The 5864-nt window shown below is 38.2% G+C and overlaps 1 non-coding gene across 4 annotated transcripts; it reads right to left on the bottom strand.

Moving 5' to 3' along the window:
* Window positions 1-944: 944 nt before the first annotated feature.
* On the bottom strand, window positions 945-4729 carry LOC112174168. Of its 4 annotated transcripts, none has more exons than XR_005801700.1 (6): window positions 4601-4729; window positions 2746-4518; window positions 2569-2628; window positions 2448-2487; window positions 2083-2211; window positions 945-1151 (listed from the first exon to the last, which is right to left on the bottom strand). It is a non-coding gene; the product is annotated as an uncharacterized LOC112174168 (transcript). The 4 variants fall into 4 exon arrangements; XR_005801701.1 differs by lacking the exon at window positions 2448-2487 and having other exon boundaries at window positions 2746-2859; window positions 2985-4518; XR_005801702.1 differs by lacking the exon at window positions 2448-2487 and having other exon boundaries at window positions 2746-3352; window positions 4387-4518.
* Window positions 4730-5864: the final 1135 nt, after the last annotated feature.

Genomic DNA, 5864 nt, shown 5'->3' with positions numbered 1-5864 from the left:
TTGTCCTGATTTTTTTTACAAGTAGTTTCCTTTTATCTAGGTGCAAACAATATTGTCTCCTCCTCTCAGCAAAATTGTTGCCTAAGAGCTTCCCCCGCTTTGTATCACGTCAGAGCTAACACTAGAAAGCTCTTGAGATTGATTGATGCATAATCAGATTGACTAACTCAAAGATTTTAAAAGTAACATACTCGGGAAATATCATATTTATGTACATCTGTAAAAGCTTCAGTAGGTTGTATGCAAGGTAAAGATTCCACATCTAGGTTGTAATCCAAAACACTGAGTTTTGTAGTTAAACAACCTGACTTAGGCTTCACAAAGAATCAAAGTAAATGAGAATCAGGAGATTTCGCCCCCTAAACATATTATACTACTCTCCGGTGCCTAACATTCCTTTTCCTGTACGTTCTTTTGCCTTCTTAAAAAGAGTAACTGTAATTCTTAAATGCTATCACTTCCAGCAAAGGAGGTGATCCAAGTAATACCCTTGCCAACAGTCTAACCTCCCAGAAACAACACAACTTTCAAAGAAGACACCAATAATCTCGATTAATCATTTTCCTAAAGTGACTGCTATATGCCAAATAGAATATAATTCGTAATGCATGCATATCTAAGTGAACCCTTACATTCAAAATGAATGGAAACTCCCCAATTAGGAGTTGAACCTACAACCAGTCAGATAATAGCTGACTGCTCTACCACTGAGCTATTGAAGAACCGTATGAGCCTGAAGTTTCTTTTTGGTCCCACTTCATGCCTCAAACTGGCTGTATTTCATTCTATACATCCACATTCCAATTTCGGTTATTCACTAAGAGGTTATATTTCTAGTCTCTCTTTCCATTACTATATATAATGGAAAGAAGAATAGGATATAATAAACTGAATTGCAAAATGAAAGAAAATGCAGTTGTAAGCAAGAAGATAGAGTAAGAATATAAAGGAAGGTTCAAAGAAACTTTTACATTCAATAGGATCCACCACAATGAGAAAACATTAAAATATATCCTCGTGCATTAAGATAATTTACAGTGTTACATGTTACTAGATACCTTTAGCTTATGGGTCGTATTCATGACCACAGGAAGCCTTTGGCTGATGATACTTGGATCATTGTAGGCAGCAGCGTCAGAAGGGTATCCCTTCTGCATTATTTAAATTAGAAAAAGAGAATAAGCAAAGGAAAGACCTTTGTTTTACGACAAATCAAGGAAAATACTTACGATAAAATCGTCTTTTCATATTACAGGAAGGAAGGTGTAATGAGAAGTATGATAATCAGGAAATATTAGACAACAAGTAGCATTTAGAAAAAATCAGAGGCCAGTTTATTAAATATCAGTTAGCTGATTAACCATGTCAAAGTCTACCCAATAAACCCGCAATGAAGATAATAAAAGAATGCCATGTAGAATGCATTGTATCTTGCTTCTACAAAATCTTTAAGCAAACATCTTGCTATGCTTAGTTAACTACAATATTAGATTTCAGTAGGAAACAAAGCTTGACTTGAAGACAAAATTTACATCCACAGGTTGACAAGATAAACTCCTTACTTAAAATCCAAATTCTATACAGAACTTGGGAAACAGATTGCGGAAACTGATTTTGCAGTTTAACAACAGACTTCCATTATTATGATTTACTTATCTTGCAAATCTTTGATATTACATACTTGACCTAAGGATAAGCAGATTGCCAAAATTTATCCAGATTAGAAGATCGAACGGTGCAAGAAAGAACTCTGTGATATAAATTCCATCTGTTAACAAAATCTGAACAATTGAACTTTGAAGGACTTCATAACCTAATTAGTTAGACATGCCGAACAATTAGAGGATCAAACTTTATATATCTTTTCCTAAAAGAATGCTTCAACCAAGTATTTATCCCTTAAAAGTTCCTGGACCTGGCAAGTCATTGTTTTACAAAAAGCCTGTTGAGTTTCCATAAGTCGCATATCAAAATCATTTAGGGAAAGTAGGGGAGATTCACAAATCAAAAGCATAGTTTTGTTTCCACATAGTAGAAACAAAACTATGCTTGTTTGACAATGAGCATAGAACTTGAACTTACTGCAGCCAAAGCTTGAAACCTAGCTTCTCTCCAGCAGCTCTCTCGAAGAATAATGGGATTTACATTATCTCCAAAAGCACAGTGCATACGGGTATCCCTTCATCTCATAAGCACTCCATCAACTCTAAGCTGCAAGAAGATCTCAATCAGTGAGTTTCAATATCAAAGGCAACAGAAAGAAGCAGTGACTAACATTTATTATATAGTTACCAAAAAGCTTCAACTAGTTAAGACATGTTTAAGCTTAAAACAGAGTTTCCAGAGAGCTTGTGCCAAAAAAGTAAATACCATAAAGAAATGATATATTGTATTTGGTTAATATAACATTTTGGTAGAAATTACAAGAACTAAGAAGATTAGCACACCCAAAATCGTAAGAGAAGAAACCAACCGCTCGGCATGACTCTAGATTCAAAAGTAAGATATATGTCCTTCCCGTCCTCAGATTGTTGAATAAACCAGATAAAGCCACCAGAAAAGACTTACCACTTTTACAGTTAGAAGAGACACACCATTATCCGCCAATTCATCTTCATACAAGACTACCTGTTCAATTACAAGGAGTATCTTGATCATGGCAAGTATACATATCCTAAGAAGATACATATTTTGGCATAGGCACATGAGTATTTGAGTGCTTCTAGTTATTGCCAGGATTCTCACCTCATCATAAAAGAGAATAGGCTCTTTAGATGCTAATGCAACCAAATCAATTTTTTCTTTGCAGTCCTCCCAGTGGAGATTGCAGTTCTCCTTAGATATCTCACCTTCTTTGTGCTGCCACACAAAACCAAAATAAATCCAACTATGTTGTTCCTGTGATCCAATCTAGAAAAATGGAGGAGAAAGTAGTCTTTAAACCCAACCGAAACTGAAGCCCATAAAGCTGATGGGAATCTAACCTTCACCCAAAGGTCCTCAACTCGCATTCCATTATGGTCATCGTAGATCCTTTTATTCCTTTCCATCCAAATCACCTAAGTTACAGCCAAAACCATGCAACCCCAAAGATCTTTAGCTTTTCTCCCTTTGCCAAAACCATTGTGAATCTCACTTAACGAAGCAAGGCACCCAGATGGAGTCGCCCAACTCAGCCCCAGCCTCCCTAAGCCGATTCTGCCACAACTTTGCACTTTCTCCATGAAGCTTACACATGACACACCACTAGGTAGAAAAATAACAACTTGGCTGTCTTCAACCAATCACATGAGTTCACCCTCTCATGCACCAGAAGCCAGCTAAATATTGGGGGAAACCTTAGCCTTCCAGACTGATCTCATAGGAGAAAATAAAGGGTCAGCATATTGCTATCAATGAGATAACAATATTTGCATGAAAATTCTCTTCAAGACTCCAGTTTCCACCTTTTAACATGTAACTTGGTTTCCACCAATCAAACTCCATCTATGAGTTCCAGCACTAAAATTACCTCTTGTATCTCCTCATTTCTTAGGTTTCTTCAAAAACCGAAATCCCAACTCATAGGATAAGAGATCACAGTGGTAAACTTATTTAGTTTTGCATTTTGAAATCTGATAATCTCAAAAGTCTTGCAAAGCGCAGCTTCAAGGATTGATCCCCAATCCAAATATTCTTCCAAAACCTCACTTTTTCTCTGTTACTAACAATCAGCTGATAACACTAGGAAAAGAATCCATACTGGCTGAGACATCCTTCCACGGTTCCGCTTGCCCCTCTAACAACTGACTTTGAATCCCAACCATATTCTTCTTTGCTTCGGATTTTAGTATGCTACAGACATTCCCTTTCTAAAAAAGTAGTAATCACTCGCTCAAATTTATAAGAGAAGTCTTGTCAACCAATTATGGTGTGATCCTACTTCAGGCAAGCTATTCTCAACCATTTAAACACACACACTGACACATATCCCACAACTACTTCAGGCAAGCCAGCATCAATACAGACAACTAATCCTATCCCACAAGCAAGTTATCAAATAGAAATACAATAGCCGTAATTTCCCACCCAAAATCTACATCTCATATCGATTTAAGGACACCTCTTACGGAGTTTAAATAAAATAATTATTTGAGGGAGCTTTATAAGTCAAAATACAGCTCTATCCTGTCAACTAGAGCCAGTAAAATTCTCATTTCTAATTTCAATTAAGTATATCAACATTGATTTGGAGGGTTTAAATCATTTCTAATTTCAATCAAAGATATCAACATTCTTTTGGAGAATACTCTGAAGTTGATCCTAAAGCCTCCAAATCGAAAGGGGTTAGCACCATCTCATCCGATCGAAAATCACAAAATAAACCCATGAAATTGAGTAGGTTACCATCTGAACTTCCAGAGAGCAGCAGCTGGGACTTCAACCGGTGGCAACCACTTTTTCACATGCTTCAGAACCAGACAACTGTCCCCAAATATCATTTCCGGCATGGGACAAGTCTCAAGCTTCCTCTCCCACCTGCAAAGGAAACCCTAGAATCACAAATCCCTTGCGAAAATCAAGGTTGAAAAAATTAAGGGAAATGGATAAAAGAGCGTACACTAGAGTTCGTGGGTGGAGGAGTTGAGAATGGAGCGGTTGCGTGATAGGGTAGTAACCCTTAGAGTTAGAAGAAGATAAGGAAAGAAATGAAAGAAGTAAAATAAAAACAGATTTCTCATTCAGTAGTCCGCAAGGATTACAAAGGGTATAATATACCCACTCAGGGATGCCTACGATTCTGACACTTGTCAGTCATCTAACTCGTTAAACTAACCCTAGCAATTACACAAAACAGCCACGTGCTAGCCATGTGCACGAGCCAATACTATTAGATAGATAGATCAGTTCCAAACCAAACCATAACATTACACCCCCCTTACAAAGAAAACTTGACCTCAAGTTGCAGAATCAAAACTGGGAAATCTGAGGAGAATGTCATCAGCGAATTCCCACGTGGCCTCCTCTGGAGCTGTACCTAGCCAATGTACTAGCCACTGAGTAGACGCAACACCATTGCGTTTCACCATTCTTCGTTGGAGCACAGTAGCTGGTTCCCACTTGGGTCCATGACGCTCACTTGAACATGCTCTCCTACTCTCTTCTTCAAAAGTGAAACATGGAATACATTGTGTATTCTGGCACTAGCTGGCAGCTCCAGCCTATAAGCCACAGACCCAATTTTCTCCAACACAGTAAAAGGACCATAATATTTAGGAGAGAGTTTATGAAAAGCACCTTGATGAACAGTTTGTTGTCGGTAGGATTGGAGTTTAAGAAATACCATGTCACCCACCTCAAAAGTCCTGTCAGAGTGTTTTTTGTCAAAGAAACTCTTCATTCTAGCTTGAGCTTGCGTGAGGTTTCGCTTTAGCACAGCGAATAACATATCTCTGTCCCTCAGTTGGTGGTCCACTTGAGCAATAGATGAAGAACCTGGTATGTAGGGTATGACAGATGGGGGAGCATAACCATATAAAGCTTCAAAAGGGGTCATTTGGATAGCAGAATGGTGAGCTGAGCTATACCACCACTCTGCCCATGGAAGAGCTTGCACCCAGTTTTGTGGTTTTTCTCCAACTACACATCTGAGGTATTGTTCCAGGGTCATGTTCAAATTCTCAGTTTGTCCATCCGATTGGGGATGATAGGCGGATGATTTACTGAGTTTGGTGCCCTGTAACTTAAAGAATGCTTCCCAAAAGAGGCTTAAGAATATGGGGTCCCTGTCAGACACAATTTCTTCTGGCATGCCATGCAACTTAAAGATGTTATGTACAAATACTTGAGCCAAAGTAGCAGCTGAATATGGATGGGATAATGAT

The sequence above is a fragment of the Rosa chinensis genome, chromosome 6, assembly GCF_002994745.2.
Source record: "Rosa chinensis cultivar Old Blush chromosome 6, RchiOBHm-V2, whole genome shotgun sequence".
Taxonomy (NCBI): Eukaryota; Viridiplantae; Streptophyta; class Magnoliopsida; order Rosales; family Rosaceae; genus Rosa; species Rosa chinensis.
Note: the sequence above shows the minus strand (reverse complement) of the source record. Positions and strands in the feature narration are given on the sequence as shown.